This window comes from Drosophila takahashii, chromosome 3L, assembly GCF_030179915.1.
Source record: "Drosophila takahashii strain IR98-3 E-12201 chromosome 3L, DtakHiC1v2, whole genome shotgun sequence".
Lineage (NCBI taxonomy): Eukaryota > Metazoa > Arthropoda > Insecta > Diptera > Drosophilidae > Drosophila > Drosophila takahashii.
The window spans coordinates 30,723,644-30,737,063 of record NC_091680.1 but is presented as its reverse complement, the minus strand read 5'-3'; the positions used below and the strand labels follow the sequence as shown (position 1 = coordinate 30,737,063).

The 13,420-nt window shown below is 44.4% G+C and overlaps 1 protein-coding gene across 11 annotated transcripts in view; it reads right to left on the bottom strand.

The window, feature by feature from the left end:
* The window catches only part of LOC108069552 (uncharacterized), a 537,263-nt gene that overhangs the window by 291,101 nt on the left and 232,742 nt on the right, over window positions 1–13,420 (bottom strand). The gene's annotated exons all lie outside the window — the stretch shown is intronic.

Here is a 13,420-nt window from a genome sequence, read left to right as displayed (position 1 = left end):
TACTCCTCCATTGCCATTATCTCTGTACTTTTTTTAGGTTGAAATTAATTATATTTCTGTGCGATTAGTCGTGCGAAAAAACCTCCGATAGGATATGATATTGGCATCTTTCTCATTATTTAGAAAAAATTCGAGATCATTTTTATTGTTTTTTAGAGATTGTATGTTATACCGAAGAATTTTGATACTCATTGTGTTTCGTTACCGACAACTCTGTCAATATTGGTAACTGATTGTCTTCCTTCTCTTGCACTGTTTTGATTGATATTTTGCGTAGCTTTGATCAGATCTATAATTTCAATAGTATTGCTAATTTGGGATAGCAGCCTAATGATATGATGAATTTTTTCCTCAGTAGATAAACCAGGAAAGAAAGGAACATGGTCACTTGTTTCGTTTGTATACGGCTCCTAGGGAAAGTTGGGTTTCTGAACAGAAACTATAGGTCTTTCCACCAATCTGCTGACATAGCTATGTTTTTTTTTTAAACTGCATTTACCTTGAGGTCCTTGTTCTGTGTCTGACTTCCCTGTTTGATGAGGGGAGGAAAGTTATCATCATAATTTTCCAGGAGAGCATAATTCTGAGACACTGAGTAAGAACTTAATACCTTCTTTCTAGCTATCTTCTTAATTGTCATGATTTTGTTAATATCCTGCTCCTTCGCCCACACTGGAAATATTTGACTGTCCCTGGCACTATGGTTTTTGGCGTTGCACAGAATGCATTTGAGCACTGAGCAGGTACCACTACATTCCTTCTCACCACATTTCCTACAACGTTCTAATGACTTGCATGTGAAAGCAGTGTGACCCAGTCTACCACACTTAAAACACTGACGCACTTTCGGTATGTAGTGGTCAACCTTAAAAGAACATATTTCAAACAGGACAACTTTCTCCGGTAAATCAGCTCCGTCGAAGCTAACATTAACAGTCTCAGTTGGTATCAAGTTATACTTCACACCCTCAGCTCCACTTGTGCTTTCATGACGCCTCATCATGCGCTCAACACGGATAACCTTAACTGCAGAATTTAAATTCTCGAAAATCTCTACAAAGTTTCTTCATTTTCATTTCATTTATCTTCATCTTCTTTAACTCAGCATTTAGGACTAGGGAGTTGGCATCTCGAGCATTTTGAAAATATATTTTGTATAGAGAAGCTGCAAGCGGGATAATTACCTTGAAACCATTTAAATGTATATGCCTAATTTTTTCATACAGAAAAGTCCACTTTTTATTCTTTTATTTTCAAACAGCTGACACTCCTTGGTTGAAACTAAAACTGTAGCAACACCAACATGATTAGATCCATATAAACAAGATAGACCCTTTTCCCCAACTTTTGTTGTATTGGAATCACTATTGGTTAACGTATTGGAATTTTTTTGGTGACATCCTGGATATTTTGACTACAGTCGGCTGCAGCCACATTTTTACTGTTTATGTTTCCAATCTCTTCGATACCTGACTTGGCGGCCATGTTTTTTGTGTTCACATAACTGTTAATTTGGTCTTCGCTTGTGTCCATCTGATTCGCACTAACACCTGCATACTCAGTTTTGCCCTTGCACATTTTTTTTGCACTAATCTTCTCGGAAGAACATCCTTTCAAATAACTGGGTGATGGTTGCTGATTAAGGTTTCTCTTCACAATTTTTTTGCTGTATACATTTAGATCGGGGGGTTTGCTTTTGACCAACACCGTTTTACCGTCGTCCGCCATGTTAGCCGCTGGTTTTACCAGCTTGCCTAATTTTCCTTTTTTATTCACTGATTCCACAAACACACACACTTTTTCACAGAGCCTTTGATACTCAAAAAGTTTTTCGCTGAAACGGAACAGAAAATAACCTCGTGCTTGCTGCCGAAATAGAAGTGTCAAAAAAAATGGTATATTATAGTATAATGTCTTTATTGGCGTTTATATTTAGTTTAGTTTTATTTTCGGTTCTTAACTTGCGATCACACCGGCCACGCTTTCTAGAATGTTCTTCTTTTTCTTCGTTCGTGCATTCCAGGGATGGAAGATACATATCGATACTTTTACAAACCAGGGATAGGACACGTAATACATATCCAGGGCTACACACATAACATAATATAATTAACTTAAAACTAGGTTGGCCATGTTTATACTAAGAGAGGTTGCTTACATAGTTCTTATTACTAGAATTCGGCCGTCCTGACTATGAGAATCTCCCGATACTCGTTGACTTACTTTTAATATCAATGCTACTTTGGCCATATTTATTTCATTTAGAAGTGTCGTTTACGTCTATGTTTTTACTATTATTTTCAGTAATGATAGTTTTGTTTTTATTTACAATAATTTTATGTGTATTGTCAATTTCCTTCACAGAATCTGTTTCCTTATCTTTTATATCTGGATTTTTATTAACATTAATTTGTTCTATTCCATTAAGCCATATATGCACCGTAAATATATACGAATATAAGACTTGGGACTGCTGAAAGTATTCTACATCTTCAATAAAGTACCTATCATTATCTTGACACAACATACTGCCCGGACTAATCGGTACCACAGCCAATATAGTCGGGATGATCGGTACTACGGCCAACCTTGATGTTCTGCCGACTTAGCCGTGCGTTGCCTTGAAGGACCTCAGCTACCTGTGTCGCAATTCGGAGACTTGCTTGGTTCCGAACGTCTTGACGTAGCGATCTTGCTCCTTGCTGGTTTTCCACGGCTGTTTCTCCTGACTTTGACTCTACTAAACGTTGTTCACTCGCGATTTGATGCTCGATGACTGGTCCTGACTCCAGCGCAGAGCCCGCTTATATAGGCCTCCGGGTCCCGTTAATCCTCGGCCTCTCCTTTTCATCTCTCCAATTCAGGGTCCAGAGTGCACGGTTCTACCGCTCGACCTTTCGCCCTCTGCGTACGGCACCACTCTAGGGTCCAATGTGCGGTCCTGTATCGTTAATTCCTTGCTCACGGCACGCCTGCGCTCTCTCGTCTCTCCCTCAGGCTAGTGCCGTCTCGCTCTGACGCCTCTCTTTGCTCTCTCTCTCTCTGGGTTGGTACTCTCCCAACTCTCTCTCCAACTCTCCCTTTCAGGGTCCAACGTGCACGGTTTTACCGTTCGACCTTTCGCCCTCTGCACACGGCACTACACTAAAGTCCAAAGTGCGGCCGGTCTCCATGTAGTTCTCCATGTATTTCTTGTGTTTATTTGTGCGGAGTTATTTAACTCCTCACATTCGCCCCTTTCTTCGGGTGACGAAAGTGAGCTTGTTCCTCCTCTCCGGCTGTCATCCTGTGTATCCTGTGTAGCCTTTGAGTCCATTCCTTTTTCTTCTTGATTTAGTCCCCCCTCAGATGTTTTCCCCACAGACGTAAGAATTCTCGTTGTTCCTCTCCGGCTTTTATCCTGTGTATCCTCGTTGCCTACAGCTCCTTCATTGGTTAGACTGCACCGATCCGTCTGTCACGATTTTCTCTCACGATGCCCTCTCGTTGATGCAACATTTCTTGATTCCTACTGTTGCCGTTGAAATTTAAATATCCCGCTCTAGTATTATTCGCGGTCTTCGGTAGCTCGTCCTGGTCACACTAATCTCTTGCGATCGATAACATGACTCGCCTATCGATATCGCCTTGGGCGGCGTTGCCACCTAATCATCGCGATGTTTATTAGAGTGACCCTCCATATGCCGATATTTCCATTGTTTCGTGCCCATCGATCGGCTGTTATACGATAGTGCCAATCGACCGCCAAATATCGCTGGCGCCCCATTCCCTTAGCATATGGTGAATTGTCAAAAATGACTTGGTAAGTGCATTTTCTGGATGTTTGTTTTTGTGTTCTAATTTTCCATCCCTTTTCAGCTCCAGCCATATTGCCCTTATGTCCTTTGCTGCCCTTGAGGTGGGGTCAATGCCGGTTGTAGTTGCCTGTTGGTCTGGTTGGTTATTCTCTGTCCGTGGTCCGTTTGTTTGGCCGTGGTGAGTTGGCTTTCGTTGCAGACTTGTACTCACCCTCTGCTTTTCTTTCAGCTTTCAGTTTTCGCAAAGATTTTTTTTCTTTTTTTTATTTTGCGTGCGTTATTTGTTATCTTAGATTGCTTGGCAGGCTACAGTATAGCTATTGAGCTTTACTGTCTCCCCCCTTTCTTCGGATGACGAGTGATTCCTTGCATCGTGGCTGTTGGCACAGAGTTGTGGTTTAAAATATGACTTGCACGCTTCTACGACTGTGTTCAAATGTAGCGGCTTGGCTTAGACCGTTGACTCCGGCTTCGGCCTGACGAAGAAACGGCCGACTTTGCCTTCTGCATCCCTGGACCTAGTTGTTTTCTGTGGTCAAATAGAAACGGCTTCCGCATCTGCCTCCAGCTGGCTACTCCTTCCGTTGACTCCGGCTGCTGCCTGACGATTAAACGGCTACTTGTAATCCTGTTCCTTTGTTCGTCGTTGACTCAGGTGTGTGCTAGAACGATCAGCGTCCTAGTGTGTGGCGTGCTCTGTTGACTCCGGCTTTTGGCCTGTCGAATAAACGGATGTACTGTCTCATGCGGTCTTGGACAATGGTGGTTGTGTACTCGCTTGACGATTAAAAGATTGTTTTCCTGTCCGCCCACCTCCCCTTACCGTTGACTCAGGCTTTGTCCTGACGATTAAACGGTTGGCCATTGCTGCATGTATTTTCGGGCCGTGTTTCCTCGCTCTGTTCCATCAGCTGTGCTTCGTCGTTCTCGCTTGCTTTGTCCGCAGTTCCTTGCTGTTTTAGATCGCTGATGTGCATGGTGCGTTCCTTCTTGCCTCTTTGATGTCGAATTTTGCAGATCACGGGAGAAACAAAATCGACCACCTGATACGGACCATCATATCTCGGCGCTAGTTTGGCCGCGAAACCTTCTGCCGCTTTAGACAAATGGTGCTCCTTGGCCCAGACGATGTCGCCGATCAACCAGTGCCCAGTGTTTCTCTGTCATACAACGCATTTGGCAGCCGCGGTTCCCTGCCCTGTGTCAGAAAAGAAGGCGAGTTTCCTGTGGACTCGGATACGCTTGAGTTAACTGCCAACATTATCTCTGGCCACTTTTCATCCCAGTTCCTTTGGTTTTGTCCGGCATACTGTGCGATCATGGTTTTTACGGTTCGGTTAGCGCGCTCGGTGGGATTTTCTTGAGGAGTGTATGGTCCGTGAATTGCTGTTTTATGCCCATGTGGTGATGAAACTTTTTAAATGCCCGACTGGCAAACTGCACCCCGGTGTCCGTAATCACCACTTTCGGAACTTCGAACCTGGCGATTATACGTTCTCTAAACGCCTTTTGTAGGGTTTCTGCTGTTGCGGTTCGTAGTGGCACCAATTCTGTCCATTTTGAGAAACGATCAATTAGTACCAATAACATTTGGTTTCCGTGCTTCGATCTTGGCAGAGGGCCCACCAAATCCGCGCACACCGTTGCCCATGGTTCTTCCGGGATTTGAGTCAGCATTTTCCCCGCCGCTTGTCTCTGATTAGGTTTATATTTTAGGCACTCTTCGCATTTCCGAACGTATGCTCTCGCGTCCCTTTGCATTCCTGGCCAGTAGTATCTGGCAGCTAGACGGGCAATCGTCCTCCGGCTTCCTACATGGCCGGCCGCTGGGGAGTCGTGATTTTCTTGTAGGACCGTTTCCCTTAGATCTGTAGGGACGCATAGCTTCCTGGCCACCACATCTTCGTTGCCGGCTCTGTGTGGGATCTGCCTGTACAGCGTTTCGTCATCGAACACGTAGTCTGGGAATTTCTGCGGCTGAGCGTTTATTTTCTCACGTATGTCTCTGATCCAGTTGCATTCCGTATTTGGCTCCAATTCTTTTGCTCTCCGGAGGGTTTCCGGCACCGGCTGTCTGGACAGTGCGTCGGCTACCACGTTCAATTGGCCCTTTCTGTACGCAATCTCAAAGTCGTATTGTTGCAACTCAAGGGCCCACCTGGCGATTCTTCCGGATGGGCTTTCAATGCTGATCAACCATTTCAGTGCCATGTGATCCGTTACCACCTTGAAGTGGTAGCCTTCCAGGTAGGGCCTTAGTTTTCGAATTGCCCAGACAATGGCCAACCACTCTTTTTCCGTTGTCGAATAGTTTTTCTCGGCTCCGTTTAACGTTCGACTGGAGTATGAGATAACTTTCTCGCCGTCTTCCGTGTTCTGTGTCAGAATCGCTCCTATGCCGTAGTCGCTGGCGTCTGTTTGCAGGATGAATGTTCTTCCAAAATCTGGACATGCTAGCACTGGGTCAGTTACCAGCCTCGCCTTCACCTCCTCGAATGCCTGTTGATGGTCTTGCGTCCACACCCATTTCACGCCCTTGCGAAGTAGGTTGTTGAGCGGCTTAACGATGTGTGCGAAGTCCGGTACAAATCGTCGGTACCACGATGCCACTTCTAGGTATTGCCTTAGCTCGCGGACCTTCTCTGGGTCTGTGCCCCCTTCCTGGCACCGTGAACGCCGTGAACTTTCTGCTTGCTTCCTCCAGCGGAATCTGCCAGTATCCATTTTTTAAGTCCAGGCTGCTGATATAGCGTGCTTCTCGTAGTTGGTCCAGGATGTATTTGATACGTGGCATTGGGTACGCGTCCTTCACCGATTTGGCGTTTATCTGTCGGAAGTCGACGCACAATCTTCACTTGCCGGTTTTTTTCTTCACCATCACTATGGGAGAGCTATACGGGCTTTTCGAGTGTTCTATGAAACCCATTTCCAGAAGTTCGTCCACCTTTGCATTGATCTCCCCTTGAACTTTGGGGTTCTTAGGGTAGTATCTTTGTTTTATGGGTTTGTCGTCCTTCATGGTGATCTGGTGCTCGGCCACGTTCGAGGTTCCGCTCATGTCTCGGAATTCTGCCAGCTCTGCTTCTAGGAATTGCTCGATGTTTCCTTCCTCGCGATTTTTTTTAACAACAGCCACCGACAATTTTTCCTCCAGCCATCCGTTGTGTCTGTTCCTGGCCGGTATGCGGATTTCGTGACCTGCGCACTTTATCTCAGCGCCAACTTGTGTGAGAAAATTCCATCCCAGTACCAATGCGTCTACTACCCCTGGTAATATCAGCAGGCTCATGGTCAGTCGTTCGTTGCCGAATTCGACTTCTACCTCGAGCTGCGCGCCTACTTCGCTGTACCTTCCGTCTGCCAACCTAACTTGCCGTCTCGTCCGTGTAATCTTTCCCAGAGCAGCCAGATTGTCAGCCAGCTCTTCGCTGATAAAGCTAGCTGTTGCCCCTGTGTCGATTGTGGCTTTGTACGAGTTCCCACCAATCGTCACCGCTGCGGACAACTGCTGCTCCTCTTCGATTAGCCTGCCAGTTAGATTGGATAGGTACCCTGCAGGAAAAATGCGAACTAGTCTGAAAAACAACTAGTTAAATAACTAATATAAAGCAACCGGAATTTGTCTGAATGCATTTGGACTACACAGGGTCTAGAAAATTTGTGCTAGTCGAAAAAATGATTAATACAAAACTAGTAAAAAATAAACTTGTCTCGGACTAGTACCTTTCTGACAAAAAAACCTTAAAAATATTTAACTGGTACAACAAATACATGTTAGGGTCTAGTTAAAAGGCAACTGGAATTTAACTAGTTGCAAATGAAACACATATGATCCAAAAATATAGCCTAGAGGGTAAATGTCTTGGGAAATTTAACAATAAACAAATCAAACACTCGAGGTCCGCGGTTCAATCCCCAGTCTCTGTACATTTTTTTTTGTTTGCTAGGATATGCTTTAGTTTTATTTTAAACTTTGTTTAATCTGTCCGAGGCAACATATATGTGAAAAATCACTGTTTTTGAATTATGTCACACTAAAATTCATAAACCTTGTTAGGGTATTACAAAATGTGATGCGTGTATGGCTCAATCAGTTAGTGTGTCTACAAATCCAAAGGTCCCGGGTTCAAGTCCTAGAGAGGGCGACTCTCAAAAAAAGTAAGTTTGTTTTAATTCCATTTAATTATCATTTACTGTATTTGATTACATAATAATTATCAGAAATTCTCTAAGGACCGCGCCTATTAATTGGATACTAAATTAGGAGAGCGTCAAGTTAGGCATCGTCAAGTACTAGTGAAATTCAATCACTTGATGGTTTAGAGATTATTTTTAATTTTTTCGTGAAAATATTTTTTTGAGTGTAGTTTAACAGCTGTAACTATAAATTGGTTAACAGTCACTAGTGCAAAACTAGTAGCAAATGGACTAGTTGTTTCCGACGACAAGCATATGAAAAATGGACCACTTCGTTACAAGGAAATGGACATAACTTGAACTAGTTAACCTTCTTGACCCAACTAGTATTTTAATAGTCCAAAACTGATTCCGTTTCCTGCAGGGTAACAACGTGCGACGCCCGCTCGCCTCTCTGCGGCTGGGATCGCTGGCCATTTCCCGCTCTCTGGCAGCATTCCATGCATCTCACTCCGACTTTTCCGCATATCCAGCAGAACAATATCCGCTGGTTCCGGCAACCTCGTGCCCAATGGCCGTGTCCTCCACATTTGCGACAGGCCTCTTGTGGATCATTGATGTGGGTTTCGTCTCTGCCTGTGCCTTGTGACCTCTGAGTTGTGATCGGTGGTCTCCATAGGGTGCTGATCGGATGTCCTTGGTGGAGTAAGTTCGGCGGGATCAGCTGGTTGGTGGCTGGCATGTCTTGTCTAGCGTTGTCGTCGCACCTTCTGCACGTGACCTTTTCCGGGAATGCTGTCTTTGTCCTGTCATGGGAGAACGCTTCCCGCTCTTTTTCCAGCTCTTCGTACTCGTCGGCCAGGATTATGAGGGCTTCCAGGTTGTCGACTTTGTATGTTCGGAGGGAAATTCTTAGGTCTGGTGTGCTGTTTTCCCTTATGATCTCGAGTATTTCCTCCGGACTATACCCGAGCGGTCTTACCATGGTTTGCATTTCCACCATGTAATCTTTGAACGGCTCCCTGAATCCCTGCTTCCGAGCTTTCACCTGGTCCTCTAGTTTGGCAAAATACCCTCTGGGTAGGAAGAATGTTTGGAAACTCTCCATAAATTCTATCCATGTTTTCCAATGCCGGTTGTTTGAGATGAACCTTTTTAATGCTCTTCCTTGTAGTAGCTCAGGCATCGCTCGAGGTATTAAATTCAAATCCAACCCGTAGGTATTCGCGGACCATTCCACCTGCACCACGAATTCGAGTGTTTTCTCTGTGCCATCGAATCTGAAAGACCATTCTCTGACCTGCTTCGCGACTTTAGCATAATCTGGCTTGCTGGGTGTAGAGGTCGGTGTCGGTTCTGTATTTTGCGTTGCCTGGCCCGGCTCTCTCTTTTGCATCACCTTTTGCCTTTCCTGGCTTGGCTCTCTCTTTTGCGCCTCCTTCTGCATGTTTTCGACGCTCAAACATTCCAATAGATCTTCACCCTCGGCGTTTGTTATCTTTATACTGGTGCCTGGTCTGTCGCCGTATTTTGCTTCAAGCTCGGCCCAGATATCGACTAGCTTGGGGTCGTTCTCAGTCTGTGAATAATATTCGGACAATGCCTTTCTGATGTCTTCCGATCTGCCTTCCAGACTAATGTTTAACCTCTGTGAGACATGGGCAAAGTCCTCTTTCTTCAGACGGTAAATCCAACTCTTCCCCATTCTGCGTTTTATTTGTTTTTACTGCCGGTACAATCACGTTTTGGGCGCCAGATGTAACGAACTGATTTTTACGGTTTGCTCGCTACGAAGATCGTGCGGCTAGCTCAGTAGATTTGTGTGTTCGTCCCACCAAATTTATATAAACGTGACCGCCCGGTTAACAGTAAAACATTTCAGAATTAAGTTCAAGGAGGCGTTTATTTACGGCTCTGGTTTTACAATGATTATTGTGACTCGTGCTGATGATGCTCCTGCGACTCCAATCCGAGGTTCCTCGCTGCAGGTGCTCCTGGTTGCGCCGGGTACTTTCGCTGCCACTCGTAGACGAGGCGTGGAGTTGGGTTGTTGGGCTCAGGGAAGCGTCACCGTTCTCAGACCAGGGTGAACAGGCACCACGCTTGCAAGACCTTCGTCCTGCCAGCCGCAGTCTCCTGTCCCTTGCTCTGTCCCGGCCGGTCCCGCTAGACGCTCCGGTACTACGGCCGGTTTACGCCAGCAGTCCCTGTAGCAAACGCGCAGAGAAAGACGAACGTTCCACCCAAACCTTCCCTCCTGGCTGTTGCGATCGTACCTGATGTCTGGTTCTTTGTGCGGTCCCAGGATGCTTGTCCTCGTGGATGTCCTGGGCGACTCGTGGCTGCGTTGTCCTGCGTTGCTCCCTTGCGGTCTGCTGCTCGTGCCCAACACTCTGCTGGTGGGATGCCCGTGCCAAGTCTGCCTATGTCCTGCTCAACTGATCGGTATTACGGCCGACGCAGCTGGACTAATCGGTATTACAGCCAATGTAGTCGGACCAGTCGGTACTACGGCCAACTTAGCCGCACGCAGTTAGACTAATCGGTATTACAGCCAATGTAGTCGGACCAGTCGGTACTACGGCCAACTTAGCCGCACGCAGTTAGACTAATCGGTATTACAGCCAATGTAGCCGGACTAGTCGGTATTACAGCCGGCACAGCTAGCCTGATCGGTATTTACAGCCAATGCAGCCAAACTGACCGGTATTACAGCCAACGTAGCCGGACTAATCGGTAGCACAGCCAATATAGTCGGGATGATCGGTACTACGGCCAACCTTGATGTTCTGCCGACTTAGCCGTGCGTTGCCTTGAAGGACCTCAGCTACCTGTGTCGCAATTCGGAGACTTACTTGGTCCCGAACGTCTTGACGTAGCGATCTTGCTCCTTGCTGGTTTTCCACGGCTTTTTCTCCTTGACTTTAACTTTACTAAACGTTGTTCACTCGCGATTTGATGCTCGATGACTGGTCCCGACTCCAGCGCAGAGCCCGCTTATATAGGCCTCCGGCTTCCGTTAATCCTCGGCCTCTCCTTTTCATCTTTCCAATTCAGGGTCCAAAGTGCACGGTTTTACCGCTCGACCTTTCGCCCTATGCGCACGGCACCACTCTAGGGTCCAAAGTGCGGTGCTGTACCGTTAATTCCTTGCTCACGGCACGCCTGCGCTCTCTCGTCTCTCCCTCAGGCTAGTGCCGTCTCGCTCTGACGCCTCTCTTTGCTCTCTCTCTCTCTGGGTTGGTACTCTCCCAACTCTCCACTTCAGGGTCCAACGTGCACGGTTTTACCGTTCGACCTTTCGCCCTCTGCACACGGCACTACACTAAAGTCCAAAGTGCGGCCTGTCTCCATGTAGTTCTCCATGTATTTCTTGTGTTTATTTGTGCGGAGTTATTTAACTCCTCACAAACATTACACTTGGATATTGATTTAAACTACGATTCTTTGTGTTATTCATTGTGAACTCTACTTTGTCTAAAACTTTGTGCCACGGTTGATTATTCTCTACGTCTGTTAACCTTGCTAGCATTGGACCTAAATCTCTATTGACCCTTTCTATTTGTCCGTTTGCTTGTGGCGAAGCTGTTGCTACTTTCACATGCCTTACATTGTTTTCTACAACAAACTCTTTAAATGCCTTTGACGTAAAACAAATGTCTCGATCAGATATTATGTTCTTGGGTCTACTGTACAATCTGAAATAGTTTTCTAAAGCGTTGATGGCTTCCTTGGTACTAGTTGTTTTGGTTGGAGATAATTTGGTGAATGTTGTACATGCGTCAATTATTACTAGTATATGCTTTTTAGTTTTTTCCTTGCTATTTATCGGACCATAGTGATTAATATGAATGACTTCAAACGGACCAATAACTCTTACTTATGAGGTTCGTAACTTTAGTCAATTCCCACATGCCACATCTCATCATGGTATTTGTACACAACATTTTCTTCCATTGATTGTGGAACACAAAACAGTTACTTTTACTTATCGTTACTTTTCTTATATTCAACACCATTTCGTAGTTCATAGTGCTCATCCTCTTGACTTAACTCTATTTATATTTTCATCTCTTCCCTGACAAATAATTAGATTTTCTTAGAAAGAATTTGTTTCAATTACAAGAATGCTATTACTTTGATTAAGTGCGTCCACATGCTACATTCTTTTTCCCGATTTGTGCTCAAGCTCGTAGTCATAGTTTTCAAGTTCTAAAGCCCACCTTGCTACACGGGGATTTATTTCTTTTTTATTTAAAGTTAACGTTAATAAATTGCAATTAGTCACAATTTTAAATCTAATTCCTTGCACGTAAACTCAAAATTTTTTAAAGCGTTTATTATTGCTAAAGTTTCCAACTCGAAGCTCCACGTCGGTTGTTCGATTCGAAAAATAAAAGACAGGGTGAAACTTGTTATCCCTTTCCCATAACCTAACGAGCTAACGAGTGCAACACTGTCTCATCTCTTGGATCATATATGGCTAAAAGTGGAGCATCTATTATTTTCCTTATTTCTACTTCTTCTTTATCAAAAACAAACTTCTTGTCTTTTCTGGTTAAATCGTACAGAGGCTTTGCAATAATAGAGAAATCTTTAATAAATCTTCTAAAATAAGAGCTTTATCCTTTAAAGCTTATGACCTCGCTGACTTTCGACGGTACTGGAAAAAAACTTAATTGCTTCTAAACCCGTTTCGTTCGCTTTTATCCCATCTCCATTGACTGTATACATCCCACGTAACACCAGTTTACAAAAAAAATTGATGAAATACGCACTTCATGAAACCTTTATTTTCTGGTAAGGTACATCTTTCTGATTAAAAAAAGCCACTTACAATTTTTTGTATGTTACCACCTTTTTTTAAGTGTTTTTTGTGCAATATTTGAAATTAAACAAAATTGTTAATTTTGTTATACCTTTGCAGAGGGTATTATAATTTCAGTCAGATGTTTGCAACGCAGTGAAGGAGACGTTTCCGACCACATAAAGTATATATATTCTTGATCAGCATCAATAGCCGATTCCATCTAGCCATGTCCGTCTGTCCGTCTGTCAGTCTGTTCGTCTGTCCGTCTGTCCGTCTGTCCGTTTCTATGCGAACTAGTTTCTCAGTTTTAAAGCTATCGAGATGAAACTTTCCCGTAAGTCTTCTTTCTATTGCAGGTAGTACATATGTCTGAACGAGCCGGATGGGACCACTATATCTTATGGCTCCCATAGGAATAATGATTTTTGACAATGTAAAGACTACATTTTAAGTAGGTATACCTGCAAGGGTATATAAACTTCGGCTGGCCGAAGTTAACTTCCTTTCTTGTTTTTTTTTCAATTTGTTTCCCACACAGTATTAAAAATTTTTTTTATTTAGTAATTGTTAAAAATTACACATGCCAACAGGCTTGCCACCATTTTATTTCGGTAAGTGAGTCTTTTCTAAGCATAATTTACCACCACGCCTCTACTCCGTCAGCTCTGGTATTTCC